The sequence below is a fragment of the Durio zibethinus genome, chromosome 7 (genome assembly GCF_047325235.1).
Source record: "Durio zibethinus cultivar Kanyao isolate XHJ-2024 chromosome 7, ASM4732523v1, whole genome shotgun sequence".
Classification (NCBI taxonomy): Eukaryota; Viridiplantae; Streptophyta; class Magnoliopsida; order Malvales; family Malvaceae; genus Durio; species Durio zibethinus.
This window is the reverse complement of record NC_143168.1, coordinates 26,039,582-26,054,057: the sequence shown is the minus strand read 5'-3', so window position 1 is coordinate 26,054,057 and position 14,476 is coordinate 26,039,582. Positions and strand designations below refer to the sequence as shown.

Genomic DNA, 14,476 nt, shown 5'->3' with positions numbered 1-14,476 from the left:
CTCTTTTCTTGAAGCTAGTGAATTCTAAAGTGAACGATGAAAGAGCTAATTAAAATGTCTTATTTACCTCTTACAGTTAAAGCCAGCTGTGTGCTCTACAGTGGAATATTTTGATTGTTTGAAATTATAACATGATGGGTGGTCTGTGTGTTTGTGAACTGGTTATCATAAGTTTTGATAGACATACAAAGATTATTGTTCTTAAAATAGATTATTGGATTTCAAGGAAAGTTTCATCTCATTATTGTTACATCCCCTGGAGAGAGCAAAAAGCTTAATTTCATATCTACTAGTAATATGTCTGCAATATGAAGCCTAACCTGCATGGCTACATTGTTATCCACTAAAACCAAATGACATATGTAATTTATTTGCATTAGGAGAGGGTTTTCTTTCAGCATAGTGATTGCATAATAATGTGGTGCAAAACAATTTATTTTGAAGTTAATGCATGTATAAGCAACAAATGAATCTTGATTCTTCTCCTAGAAGCTTACATTCAACAATTAAAATGAAACTAGAACAGATATAAATATTGAAAAGAAGGAAATCAGAAGCCTGCATCAGCAATAGTAAAGAGAAACTACTAAGGTTATGTATTTTTATTCCTACTACTTAGAAAATAAAAAGACTATCTCATGTGAACTGACTGATCTTTCCAGGATGCAAAAGCGCTCTGATCGCAGAGGAGAAATGCTTCATACTGGAATCCACTTAACTAGCCAGCCAAGTGGCCAAGACAAAGCTGCAATTCCAATACAAGCACCCCATTGCCCCCAGTTCAGCCTCTGAGTGTTAGCAAACCTCTTTAAGAATTCCACCATTACCACTTGAAGAATTATAGTTATGCCAATGATCCCAAGAAAGAGTTTGTTCTTGTGTAGTCCCTCGAATATATTCTTCTTTTCAAGTTTTCTGGCATTAAACTCATTGAACACTTGACAGAGGACAAAAGTGTTGAAAATGAGTGTGTTCTTGACCTTCTCATCCACACCAAAGATAGATTTTCCCCTGAACTGAAGGGTTAGTAGAACTGCAACTTGATACAAGGCTTGAGCGATGAGGTTCCTCCACATGATGTTCGAAATTAGGGGCTTGGATCGACCCACAGGTGGCTTTGTCATGAGATCATTGGTAGGTCGCTCAGTGGCCAAAGCTAAAGCTCCCAAGGTATCCATTATTAGGTTCACCCACAAAAGCTGGACAGCTGTCAGTGGGACTTCACCAGAGGATATTGCTGCAATAAAGTTGATGGCTAGGGCTGCTATATTAACTGTGAGTTGAAACTGAATGAATTTCTGAATGTTGTTGAAGACACACCTACCCCACCTTAAAACTGTCACCACAGAGGTGAAGTTATCATCCAAGATGACTATATCTGAGCTTTCCTTGGCAACTTCAGTTCCTTGGATTCCCATGGAAAGTCCAATATCTGCTTCCTTTAAAGCTGGTGCATCATTCGTTCCATCCCCCGTGACTGCTACAACATGACCATTCTGCTTTAGACACTGTACCATCAGAAGTTTATCAAAAGGTGATGATCTGGCCATCACACGGATTTTATTGATCTTTGCCATTCTCTCTTCTGGTGAGTAATTTCTGAACTGTACACCTTCTATTACTGCTTCGTTCATATCCTCATGAGGTTCCAGAATGCCACATTCAACCGCTATAGCTTTTGCTGTGAAGACATTGTCTCCAGTTATCATCTTGATGTTTACTCCAGCATCTATGCAAGATTCCACGGCTATTCTGGCACCAGGACGACATGGGTCTTTCAAACCTACCATCCCTAACAAGGTGAGTCTGCTTTCTTCCAAAACCTGCTCATTGTCTTCTGGAATTTTCGTGTGAGCAAATGCTATGCACCTCAAGCTTTTTGCTGCCATATTCTGAATAATTGTCCCAATCTCTGTTCTTTCTTCATCATCTATGGCTTTAATTGTTCCTCTTCTATCATAATATTGTGAACACATTGCCACGATCATCTCAGCAGCACCCTTCCAGTGTACGTGTGTAGCACCCTCACTGTTCCTCCTTATCAGAACTCCGCTCTTTTTCTTCTCTGAATTGAAGGCCACTACTTGGATGAGTTCATAATTTTGCTTTGGGTCATCTAGGTTCATCCCCAAATCTAAGACAGCCCAAGAGAGTATTGCTTTCTCAGTTGGACTACCAGAAATCTCAGGAAGTGATCTAGAGTTTGGCTTATAAACAGTACCAGTTGTGTTTAAAGCAATGGCTTGTTGCAGTAACTCATGGACATTAGGTGCTATTTCCGAGGAAATTCTATCCTTCATAAATTCTTTCCCTACCCAAAACTCAGTAACCTTCATTTCATTTAAAGTAAGGGTACCTGTCTTATCTGTGCAGATTGTTGTGGCTGAACCCATCGTCTCACAGGCAGAAAGCTTTCTGACCATTGCATGATCAGCCATCATTTGCTTCATAGAGTAAGCCAGAGTTAGAGTTACTGCCAAAGGTAGACCTTCTGGAATTGCTACTACCACAATGGTAATTGCTGCCGAAATAATATCCACGACTGAGTTCATCATGCTGTCAAGCTTTGTCTTCCCCGGAATATATTCTTTGTTTCCCTTGTCATCTTTTGTGTTTCCAGTGAAGTAACGAATAAGCAAAACTGCAAGAACAAGTACGGCCACTGCCAATCCGATCTTCCCAATAAAAGAAGTCAGCTTGTTGAGGCGAGCCTGTAGTGGGGTCTCCTCATCTAAGTCCCGATTTATGGAACTCATCATCTCTCCCCATGCAGTATTCATGCCAACAGAAGTGACAAGCATGGAACCAAACCCATCAGTGACCTTTGTACCAGAGAGGACAAAAGGATTGTTGCTGCCATTGATCTCAACGTGGTCGCTTTCCCCAGTCATGCTAGATTCATCCACCTTCAAGGAGTGGCCATCCAAGAACAATCCATCTGCGGGGATTTGATCACCAATTTTCAAGCACACAATATCTCCCACAACAACTTCAAAGACTGATATATATTGGCGTCGACCATCTCTCACTACTTCCACTCTTATATCACTACTCTCATTTGAAAGTTTCTGGAATTGTCTGTTTTGCCTGAAGTTACTGACAGCAGATACAGCGACAACGAGAAAGACAGCAACGATAATACTCCCACCATCGTACCATCCATCTGCTATGCCATGCTGCTTAATGCCAAAGCCCAGCGAGAGTATAGCACAAACCAAGAGTATGCAAATGGTGGTATCCTTAAAAGCTTCAAAAATAAAGCTAAGAAAGCTTTTAGTAGGTGGTTTCTGATACCTGTTGGCGCCAAAGACATCAATCCTGTGTGTAAGATCAGCCTGATCGGCACTGATACCATCCTTCTCATCAGTTTCAAGACATGCAGCAATCTGTTTTACTCCTCCAAGTTTACTTAGGGTTTCAAGGTTCTTCTCTCTTACCACCTCAGTGAGTGTTTTTTGATCAACACAGAGAGAAGGTAGGCGATCATCACTGGAGTCATTGTCATGGATATCAAGGGCAATATAGGATAGAGTACGCAAGATCTGCTTCTTGTTAATAACCTTCATGTACAAAGAAACAAGAGTCCTAGCAGAATATATTGTTGCAAAAACCGAACGCCACCTCCGTTGCTGACGTTTTGCTGCCGGCATATCTTCTGCATCAGACATGGCTGGTTCAGCAGGCTTACGATTTATCAAAGACATGTTAAACGACAGGGACGAAAGGGTTAAAACGATTTCAGTAAGAATATTTTGTTTAGGGTGTAGAAGGAAAACAAGATGGAGAAAAGGAGTTTTGGTTAAGTCAAAAGAGTATGAATTTGTGGGGGAATACTTTGGCTGTGATACGAAGGAAGAGTTAGTATAATTGCAAATTTATATGGTTCATGCAAAGCTCATTATTCTTTTCCCACTTTTTCTTTTCTCCTTTTATTTTCCAAGAAATTTCTTGTCCACTTTCACTGCAGCTTCTTGAAGTAACTGCTCTGACCAAATCCAATATCATTAATGGTTATTGAATTAGAATAAAATATTTAATTTGATACATGAATTTTAAAATTTTTTAATGTGATATTTTTATTGATACTTTAAAATGGGATATATCTCCTTATATAGAAAATTTTATATAGAAAATTTTAATTGTTGATGAATAAAATTAACTGTACATTAATTTTATTCATATTTTAAATAAATATATTTAAATAAATAATTATTATATGATAAATAGTTATAATTATTTAAATATAAATATATTATTATTCATAAATGTTATAATTATATAAAAAATTATAATTATTTGAATAAAAATTTATATCTGTTCGTTTATTATAAATAATTTTTTTAGTATAATTATTATTATTATTTTTGATTATAGAGTTTTAGATTTTATTATATCTTATAAGAATAATTGTTTTTAAAAAAATATTTTTTTGTGTTAAAGTTAAAATTATTTTTTATTATTTTATTATTTATTTATTTAATAATTTTAATTATGAATCTATTCGTTAATGTGTTACTTACTTTTAATTTGATTAATTTCAAATAATATACGTGATAAATAAATAATTTTTTAAATATCATATTAATTAATAAATTTATTGTTCAAATAAAAATTTTTAAAATTTAGATGCCTCACTAAATATTTCATTATAATTTGAAAATTATTTTTGACATTAATTTTTTATTTTAATTTGTAAATCAAGTTTTTATATAAAAAGTTATATATATATATATATATATATTGTCGTTTAGGATTCAAGTCGGATAAAAAAATTTTAATTCAAAAGATGCTTTTCTTTTCCATGTTAAACCAGCCTTTATTAGGAATTAATTTTTGCATTTATATTTTCCATCTTTTTCTTAATTTCCTTGTCCCTTTCCGGTCAATGAAGAAAGTTCTCTGTAATTTCATCTGAGACTGGGGTGGACACAAATTTACTGCACGTAATAATCCCAATATTTAGAAAAGGATAGAGATAATATTTAGAAAACTTAATATTAAGAAGATAAATTGATTTGATAATGATGATAATAATTGTGATAAGTACAATAAGAAATGCCAGGAAATTTTGCAAGCAAAGTGAAAAGTAAGATACACGGGACTTGACCCTTTTTCAAGGAAATTAATCTACCAGCTTTTCCTTTTTCACTTTCAGTAATCATGAATTTACAGTTGTAAATTTACATTTTTGTTGATCCATAATAACAATAATATTAATAAAATGTAGTCTAAAACAAATACGAATATTGTAGATATCCCAAAGTGGCATGAAGCTCTTAGCTGTGAAATTTACAGTAATTGGTAATGATGTCGGTTGAATTGAGAAAGATTAAATATTTTTTTTCTAAAATTCTTAAAATTAATTTTTGTTATTAATAATTTAATTTAATAAATAATCTGTAAATCCAATACGATCTCGTAAAAATAGCCGTACCATGAAAAAAGAAATTTACAATAATTGGAGAAACATGTGAATTATGAAATTATTATCCGAAATTGGAAAATCTAGTAAAGTTCTAAGTCAAGTCAATGGAAAGATGTGACATAGTTTTCAATTATTTTGTATATTAAGCAATCTGTATCACCTTCGGAAGGAAATAGACTTGACCATTGACTTCGGGAGCAGTGTGTATCATTTTTATATAATTTGATTTAATTGGAATCAAATTTGATCGGTATAATTTGATTTGATTTATAAATTTTCAAAATTTAAACTTTTTATATTATTTTAATATAATTTTTAATATATTTAAATAAATTTAAGAATAAAATTATTATTGTATTTTATAAAAGTTTAAAAAATATATAAAAATTAATAAAAATGTACAATTTCATTAGGTTCTGTTTTTTTTTTTTTTTAGTTTTTTACTTTTTAATCTGAATTTAATATATATTTAATATTTAAATTTAATCTGAATCGAATAAAAAATTAATTTAAATTCAATAAATTCTATAATTTTAAATTAATTTTAAATTTTTTATTTTTTCTCACTCCTGATGATAAAAATTTAAAAAATTTTGAAATTTCACCGCTTTTTGAGTTTAAAGGAATAACCGACTTATTAGCATTTAAAAATATAGCAGCATAATCAAATATTAATTTAATCAAAAAATTTAATTATATAGTCAAAGTTTGAAAGCCTTTTCCATTAAAACATTTATAAATTCATAGTAATGAGTACGGATAGAATTGATTATTTTCATTGATAGGAAAAAAGAATTTTCCAAAAGTAATAATAAATAGGAAAAGGAAGTAATTTACAAACTAATTACCAAGCTAAGGATTGTTTTAAAGCCTCTAACAAGATATAATATTTTGATGGTAAGTCTAACAATGTCTAATACATATGAATTAAATTTTTTGTTTTTACGTTGTTAATGATAAATTAAATGTTTTTATATATTGAAATAAGAGAAGGAATGTCTGAAAAAAAAATTATAAATATTAAAATTTAAATTTTATTCCCACGACATTCAGCTTAAAAGTTATGGTCAATTGAACCAACACTCATCTTTGTTGAAGCTTTTAGGCACCAAATGATGTCATTTAAAGGAATTCACTTCGTTACACTCATAAAGCTGAACATGTCGAGCTGTGTGCCGGAAAAGTGACTCACCCTTAGAATTGTTAACCAAACTACTCTATTTCCAATCAGCTTTTTATTTTTAGCAATTTGCAAAGTTGGTACAACAAATTCTAAGGTAAACGAAAACAATTTCAAGACTTTGAAAATTGACGAAGACATTAAAACAAGGCACGGACTTTTGTGTTGTATTGATTTAAATTGACTTTTGTTGATGTTGGGCTCTGAAATCATAATAAAAAAAAAGAAAAGTGATTAAAGACAAAGTCGGAGATGTTTCATTTGTTTGCATTTAGAAGCTCAAGCTAAAGATTGAGACTAGAGAAATTGGAAAAGGAAAGGGCTGTAATAATAGAATGAAAATAAAATAATAGTTTTTAAATATCTTTATTTATAAGCAAAAAATATGAAATTTATAAAATAAAATAATGACATAATATTATACATATTAAATTGATTTAAAATTTTAAAAATTTTTAATTATTTATTGATAATTTTTAATTAAAAAAATGAATAATATGCTCTTTGAACTCAAAAATATCCTTCGAACATATGCTTTCTCATAAAATGTTTGACTTCGAGCATTTTTTTTCATTGTCACGGAGAAGACGTTTGCTTTGAAGAATATTTATGTAGCTAAAATTACATGTCTTTGTCACTTAATTTTCATATAAATTCCTACCCATAGTTTTGTTTAACAAAAAAAAAAAAAAAAAAACCAACCTTAACAATCAATCTCTATCTATCTCATTCATTAGACAAAAATATTACTCGTTCAAATTTTTTTGAATTGGTTTTTTATTTATAGTTTTTAATTCATGTTGACAGGAATATTAATATAGAATTAAGTAAGAAATATCCAATGAACGCTTAAAATGTCTATGGATAACTCAAAAGAAAATTTTTTTAAAAATTAAAAAAAAAAATTCTTTTACACCTTAAAATGTTTTTTGTTCATCTTAAATAGTTGAAAACAAAAAAATTTGAAGAAAAAAAGTTTCAAACACTTAAAATTTTTTTTATTAACACATTTTTCTTTATAAAATTAATAAATTTATCAATATATATATTATAAAAACATTTTTTAAAGAAATTTTAAATTCATTATTAAAGAAATTATAAGTGTTTAAAAGTTTCTTATTCGAATTTTATGAGAAGTGAAGATTGTGAGAGATGTTTTATTCATTTATTTATTTTTGGTCAATTGAGAGATGTTTTATTTATAAGAATGGCAATTTAATTTGTTTTAGATAGGTTTGATCCAATTTCATAAAATTATTTTTTTTAAATCAGATTTCCAATCGAATCATGTAATAATAATAAAAAAATTCAGATTGAGTTTTAAGCAGACTTGTTTTGATCGGATGTGATATATAAATTATTTTTAATTATTTATTTAATTTTATATTTATATTTTATACTTTTTATATTTATTTAATTTATATTTATATTAAAATATAATATTTTATTAATTTCAAATTGAATAAGATCAAATTCAATTTTATACAATATCAAATTCAAATTTAAAAATAAAAAATTTATTAAATTAAATTTAAACTCAAATATTATAAATATAAAATGGAATCAAATTAAAAAAAAAAATCTATTCCAATGCAAACGGATACCATTCTATTTATTTAACGTTCAAAAAAATAAAAAGTACTTTGGATGAACAACCCTAGTACATATTACAAGTACTAGCTAGCAGTAGCTTCCAAGGACCAAATATGGAAATGGGTAGTCATTGTCATTATCGCTATAGCAATCGAAGTCCTGTTCCCCACTCCAATAATCAAACCTGCAAAAAATGAAAAAAGGGTTAAGCTGTGCCATATTTTGTAGGACCAGGTACTCTCTCTTGTTCTTTAACTGTTTGTTTAATCATCCTTTTAAGTGATGATTGTAGGTAGCATAAAACTTGTCATTTGTTGAAAATATCCATCATTTTGATAACATTTGTTGAAATAATTATGCCTTTTTGCTTTCATTTGGGTTAATGATTTTGGATTATAGTAGCAGCTAACCTGAGATTATAATCAAACAGTATAAAATAGGATATTCTTTTACATATTAGCCTGTTTCTTCCATTCATTTTGATTCCTTTTGGGAACATTTGTAATAGTATTATTTCATGATCAGATAATTAAGCAAGAAATTGGAGAAACTGATCATATATTAATTTTTCATTATTGCAATTCTTCCATTACATTTTCCCCCTTACAGTTACAGAGCAGCGAGAAAGACTGAGTTTCCAATTGAATAACCAATACCACTTTCCCTACAGCTATTGAGGAATGAATGAGTCATCCTTGTTATTTCCTATGCTATCTTTAGCCCTTTTTGTTGCTTTTCTTTTTTCTCTTCCATTGAGAGCGAAGATGAAGTCTAGGATTCTGATATGGTTGCAACACTCAGAATGAAAGAATAACGCTTTACTTCCGTATCACATTAGTTTGAAGAAACTTTTTTACTATGTTTTCCTGGAATCTGCTCTTTATCATTTTCTTTCAATTTCACAACTAAAAGCAAGAGCTTTTGGCCCAAGTTGTTTAAAGTGGAGAAACTAAGGAACTGTTAATAGGTGTTGTAATCTGCAAGCTAGATGATGTAACTTAATACTAGTTGATGAAAGAGCCAACCTTCTATTGGTGGTCAAAAGGCTGTTTTGTTTTGAAATTCCCATTTCTCACACTGAAAGGAAATCATTAAGTTAGGATCGACAGACAGAGCATATTTTCAGCCAATCTGTTGATCACAATGCTGCTTACCCTTTCACACCCGCTTACACCAAAAAATCAGGAGCTTGCTTTTTTCTTTTTTTTTATTCCACTAATATATATATATATATATATATATATATATATATCATATTTGATACATAAAATTATGATAAAATAAAATAAAATAATATAATAAATAAAATAAAATTAAATAAAATTATTTTATTTATAGCACAAACAAAGAGTACGATAATGGCTGTATCCTTAAAAGCTTCAAATAAAAAATTACAGAAGCTTTTGATAGGTGATTTTGATAACTGTTGACACCATAGACGCAATCCTACGTGCAAGATCAGCCTGATTGGCACTGATACCATCCTTCTCATCAGTTGCAAGGCTTGCAGCAATTTGTTTCTCTCCTGCAAGTTTACTTAGTTTTTCAAGGTTCTTCTCACTTACCACCTCCAGTGAGTGTTTTTTGATGAACACAGAGAGAAGGTAGGTGATCATCACCCGAATTATTGTCATGGATATCAAGGGCAACACAGGATAGAGTTCGCAAGATCTGCTTCTTGTTAATAACCTTCATGTATAAAGAGACAAGAGTCACGGAAGGATATATGGCTGCGAAAACGGAACGCCACCTCTTTTGCTGTCGTTTTGCTGCTGGCATATATGAAGCATCATGATAATAAACCATTTTCCTTTTTCCACTTGTGGATGTTTAAAAAGAAAAAGAAAATAAAAAGGAGGATAAAATAAAGTTAGAAAGCCTTGTACGATCCTTATGTTGAGGCTTAATGTGGTTGGAACCTTGCCCAGTATCACCGGTCCTTCACCAGCTTAGTTAGGCCCATTGTTAACCATTAGCATTTTTTCCGGTCCATTAGAAAAACCAGTCAACTTCTAAGAAATGTTCAACCCAATTGCCTAAACCAAATTAATAATGATGAATCTAATAGTTTTGCATCCCATATTTTAAGTTGGCTGTGCTGAAATCTTTTGTCTTTGATGCTGTAATGGAAGGTGCCTGTGTGAGTTATTTTCAGTTTATATTTTAGCATTGCAAGAAAACTGACATATATTGATATTCAAAAAATCATTGATCAAATAAAAAAATATGTCAATATAACACAATAAATTCTATATCGACGATTAAAATATATATTTCGAGTAATTTTTAACTATCGGTATATCTTTCATTAGTATAAACTTATATTGATGATTTTTAAAATGTTAAAATAGCTCGTAAAAATATACTTAAAGTTCAAAACCGTCAATAAATAAATATATATATATATATATTGGTATAATATCTGTTATATGTTCCATCATTATAACTTTTTCCGACAATTAACACTTATCAATATAAATTTGTATGTTTTAATTTTTCTTACTTATATTGATAGCTAATACCCATCAATATATACTTATAATTTTTTTTATCTTCACCGACTTTTAAAACAAGTCAATATAAAGTTGTATGTTTAAATTTTGTTATCTATACCGACGGTTAGTGTTCATCGATATAGACTTATATATTTTAATTTTTCTTATCTAAACTGACGGTTAACCCTAGTCAGTATAAACTTGTAATTCTTCTTACCAATATTGACACATAATATCTATTAGTATAAATTTGTATTTTTTAATTTTTTTTACTTATATCGACTATTAAAGATTATCAATATAAACTTGTATATTTTAATTTTTTATTATATTTTATTGACGATTGATGACTGTTAGTATCACCTACAATATGCGAAAAATCAAATGCATCAATATAAATGTTAAGACATAGGTAAATTTTTTTAAAAATTATATTTTCAATTATTAATATTAATTTATTTATAATCATAATATGATATATTTTCATATAAACAAAAAATACACAATAAAGTAAAAAATATTTAATAACATTAACACTACAAGTAAATTGTTTATAATCTACAAGCATAGCATAGCTCAAAAACTAAAGTCATTGTACCAAATCTGATAAAATAAACATCGATAAAACAAATATCATTGAATGTCTACAAACATAATGCTTAAAGTAAATAAAAAACTTCTTAAAATAAATGATCTCATCATAAATTTCTATAAAAGAAACATCTACATAGTATAAAAAAAACACAGTTAGATAATTCTTATAAATTATCTTATATATATAATGTAAGAAGATAATTATTCATTCATATACCAATATAAATAATTTTATAAATATTTTATTCATTTATATATATATAGAAGGTAATCATTCATATATATATATATACCAATAGAAATAATTTTATAAACATCCTACTATTAATTAGTGTAATATAAAAAAATAAAGTGAGTATAAAAAAGTCACTCTTTTGTAGTCAGCGGTTATTTTTTATTTTTTCGTAGCTGGGACCCATTTCTACCTGCCACATGAGAAAATTTGACTGTAAAAAAGAAAAAAACTTACAGATTTTTTGCCACTTCCATATATACTTTGAATCTGTACATAGGTAACCTTTTAAATTGTCAAATGTAAAAAACTTCAAGCTTAACGACACTGCATGGTAAGGGATGGGGAAAGAGAAAAATTGCAATGCTTACTTTTAAGGAAAAGTCTGTTACATCCAACAGCAACAGCTTTGATTCAAAGTAATGGGCTAAAGCTTTGGCAAGCATTTGGTGGTAAATTTCTTTAAGAAAAAAAGAAAAAAAATGCAATTAGCAAATTTATAGAAACAGATCTATAATTCAAAATATGTGAAGTATAGCCTGCCAGTAAGAAAAAAGACTCCAGGCAACCAACCTGTAAGTCCTGATAGCAATATAGCTTGACTAGCAGGGGAAAGGCTCCTGGTGTACTTGAACACATCAGCATGTTTCAAATGGACATAGGTTGCACTAGTCGGCAATGCTCGAGTCTGCTCATTGCCAAACAAAACCAACAGGATAAAGATGTCAAAACAAGCAGGACTAGATTATAGGATGACAACTTACCAGTAAGTAGATCATTCGAACAATTTTATCAATACTATATTGCCTATTCCCTTTGCCTTTTTGTAACTTGGATACATGATCATCAAGTAGAACACAACACAACACAACCTTAATCTTGTTATTAGATTCAGCAAAACTAGGCATTTAGTATCAAGCACACACATAAAGCTATATAATCCATCCAAACTTGTTTTGAGTTTAAGCCTTTAAAACCTGTTTGTTCAAAAAAAAGGGAATAATCTTCATCTTAGGTTTGGCAAGCTATCAGATAATACTATAATGGGTAAGCAAAAATATCTTAGAATAGTTATATACAAAATAAATGAGTGATATAACTAGGAAATTCAATTTAAAAACTCAAGAAAACAGAAGAGCATGTGAAAGTGATCAGCATTATTAGTTCAGTAGTTTTCCATCATTAAAAGCAAACGTTTTCAAAAATTGAAAAAGAAAAATACATTCTTTTTTATTACAATGAAAAAAATTTTCTTTTTCAAATATCAAACAAGAATGAGAAAAATGTAAAGTTACCTGAGATAGTAGGGAAACTGATCAAAGGTGACCTGGCTATCGCTGCCATCAACGATTTGGTAGAGCAATTCTTTCTCCAACTTATCCAAAGTGGTGTTAGTTGCTGCAGTCAAACTGCTTCCGTTTCATTTGCTTTGAGTCGAAGCCAACCCTAGACTGACTCATACCCCCATACCCACCCCCAACGCCAACAACAGTATATGCTTTTATTCCATTTCTTGCCTAAGATTTTTTAAACCCAATCTTTAATCTTTTTTCATGAGAGAATTAATTTTATTGTTCTTCAGAAGTCTTATGTTTCGAAAACCCAAATGATAATCCTTCGAACTCTTGTGATATTTCCTGTCTCACACTTGGTACGTATACTTTTTTTTGGTTCCTAACAATTAAATGGTAATTTTTCGAAACACAAGACAAGGGAAACATAAGGATTTTCATTTATCCTATTAATTTGTGTAAGTTTTAATGCATTTTTTAAACCGACATAAAAATATAAAATATATATTTTTTAATTTTGTTAAATTTATTTATAATTTTTACTAAATTTTAAAATTATATTATTTTCATATATTTTATTCGTATTATTTTTTTATCTTGTATCTTGTTTTAAATTGTCATATTTACAATTTAACAAACCAATCAATCGGCAAGGACTGGGCCTGTTGTTATAAAGTCCCAAACAAAATTCCATTTTGATGATAAGTCTTCAGCTATGGCCCATTAGCCCAATTAAAGAGAATTGTTGTTCTCAACTCATTGGGCTCCACAAACAAATAAAGTAATTTTGCTGTTTTCAACAAACACCCAATTTCCCAGCCCAATAGCCCCATCTCCTACAGCTAAATTACTTTAATGTACTAAAATTTTGAGAAAAATGCATTTTAAACTCCAAAATTGAGAATGTATCTATACTATTAATAACATTTTTTTATTAAATTTGATATTACGAATCAAATAATTCAGTCAAAAAATTTTAAAGAAATCAAATAAAATTATTTTAACAAATATATAAAATTAAAGATATTCATATCTTTTTATTTAAAAAATGATTTTTCATTTTAAAAAATCTATCTTTCTTTCACAAATTATTTATTTTAAAACATTTTTTCCTTAAAACACAATAATTTTTCTACTCATATAGGATTGTCCCAAGTTCTAGTTATATAAACACTAAAGTCCACATCATCTATTTTCACATGGCAAAAATTTCATGCCATCAATTTCAATTTGAAAGATTTTTTTTTAATCTTATAAAAGATGTCAATATCACACCAACACTAGAAATTTAATCCCCTTAATAATTTGATTTAATTGAAGAATTTACTGAAATATAAAAATTAAGTTTTGACAGATTAAGATAGGGAGATTGTTAAAAAAAAATTGCCATTTAAAGATAAATTGTACAATTTGATCACAAAAGTATTATGCTACCTATATTTTCCACTCCACTAAAACTGTTGTCTTTGGTAAAAAAACAATCATGAAAAAACGATCATGAAAAACGTTAAGTTACTTACGTGGGGGAAATGTAAAATTTTTGGGTCGTTTTCTATTTAGTTCCTCTGTTTCTTAAAATATTATTTTCCCTTTTTTTTTTTTTTTTCTAAAGATCAATTATTGATGTTGCTGGAGACAAAGTTAGAACGCCTTTACCAAAACAAA

The 14,476-nt window shown here is 29.4% G+C and overlaps 1 pseudogene across 1 annotated transcript; it reads right to left on the bottom strand.

The window, feature by feature from the left end:
• Window positions 1-455: 455 nt before the first annotated feature.
• LOC149518256 (calcium-transporting ATPase 12, plasma membrane-type pseudogene) lies at window positions 456-4,019 on the bottom strand (annotated as a pseudogene). Its single transcript, XR_016343713.1, has one exon. The product of XR_016343713.1 is annotated as a calcium-transporting ATPase 12, plasma membrane-type pseudogene (transcript).
• Window positions 4,020-14,476: the final 10,457 nt, after the last annotated feature.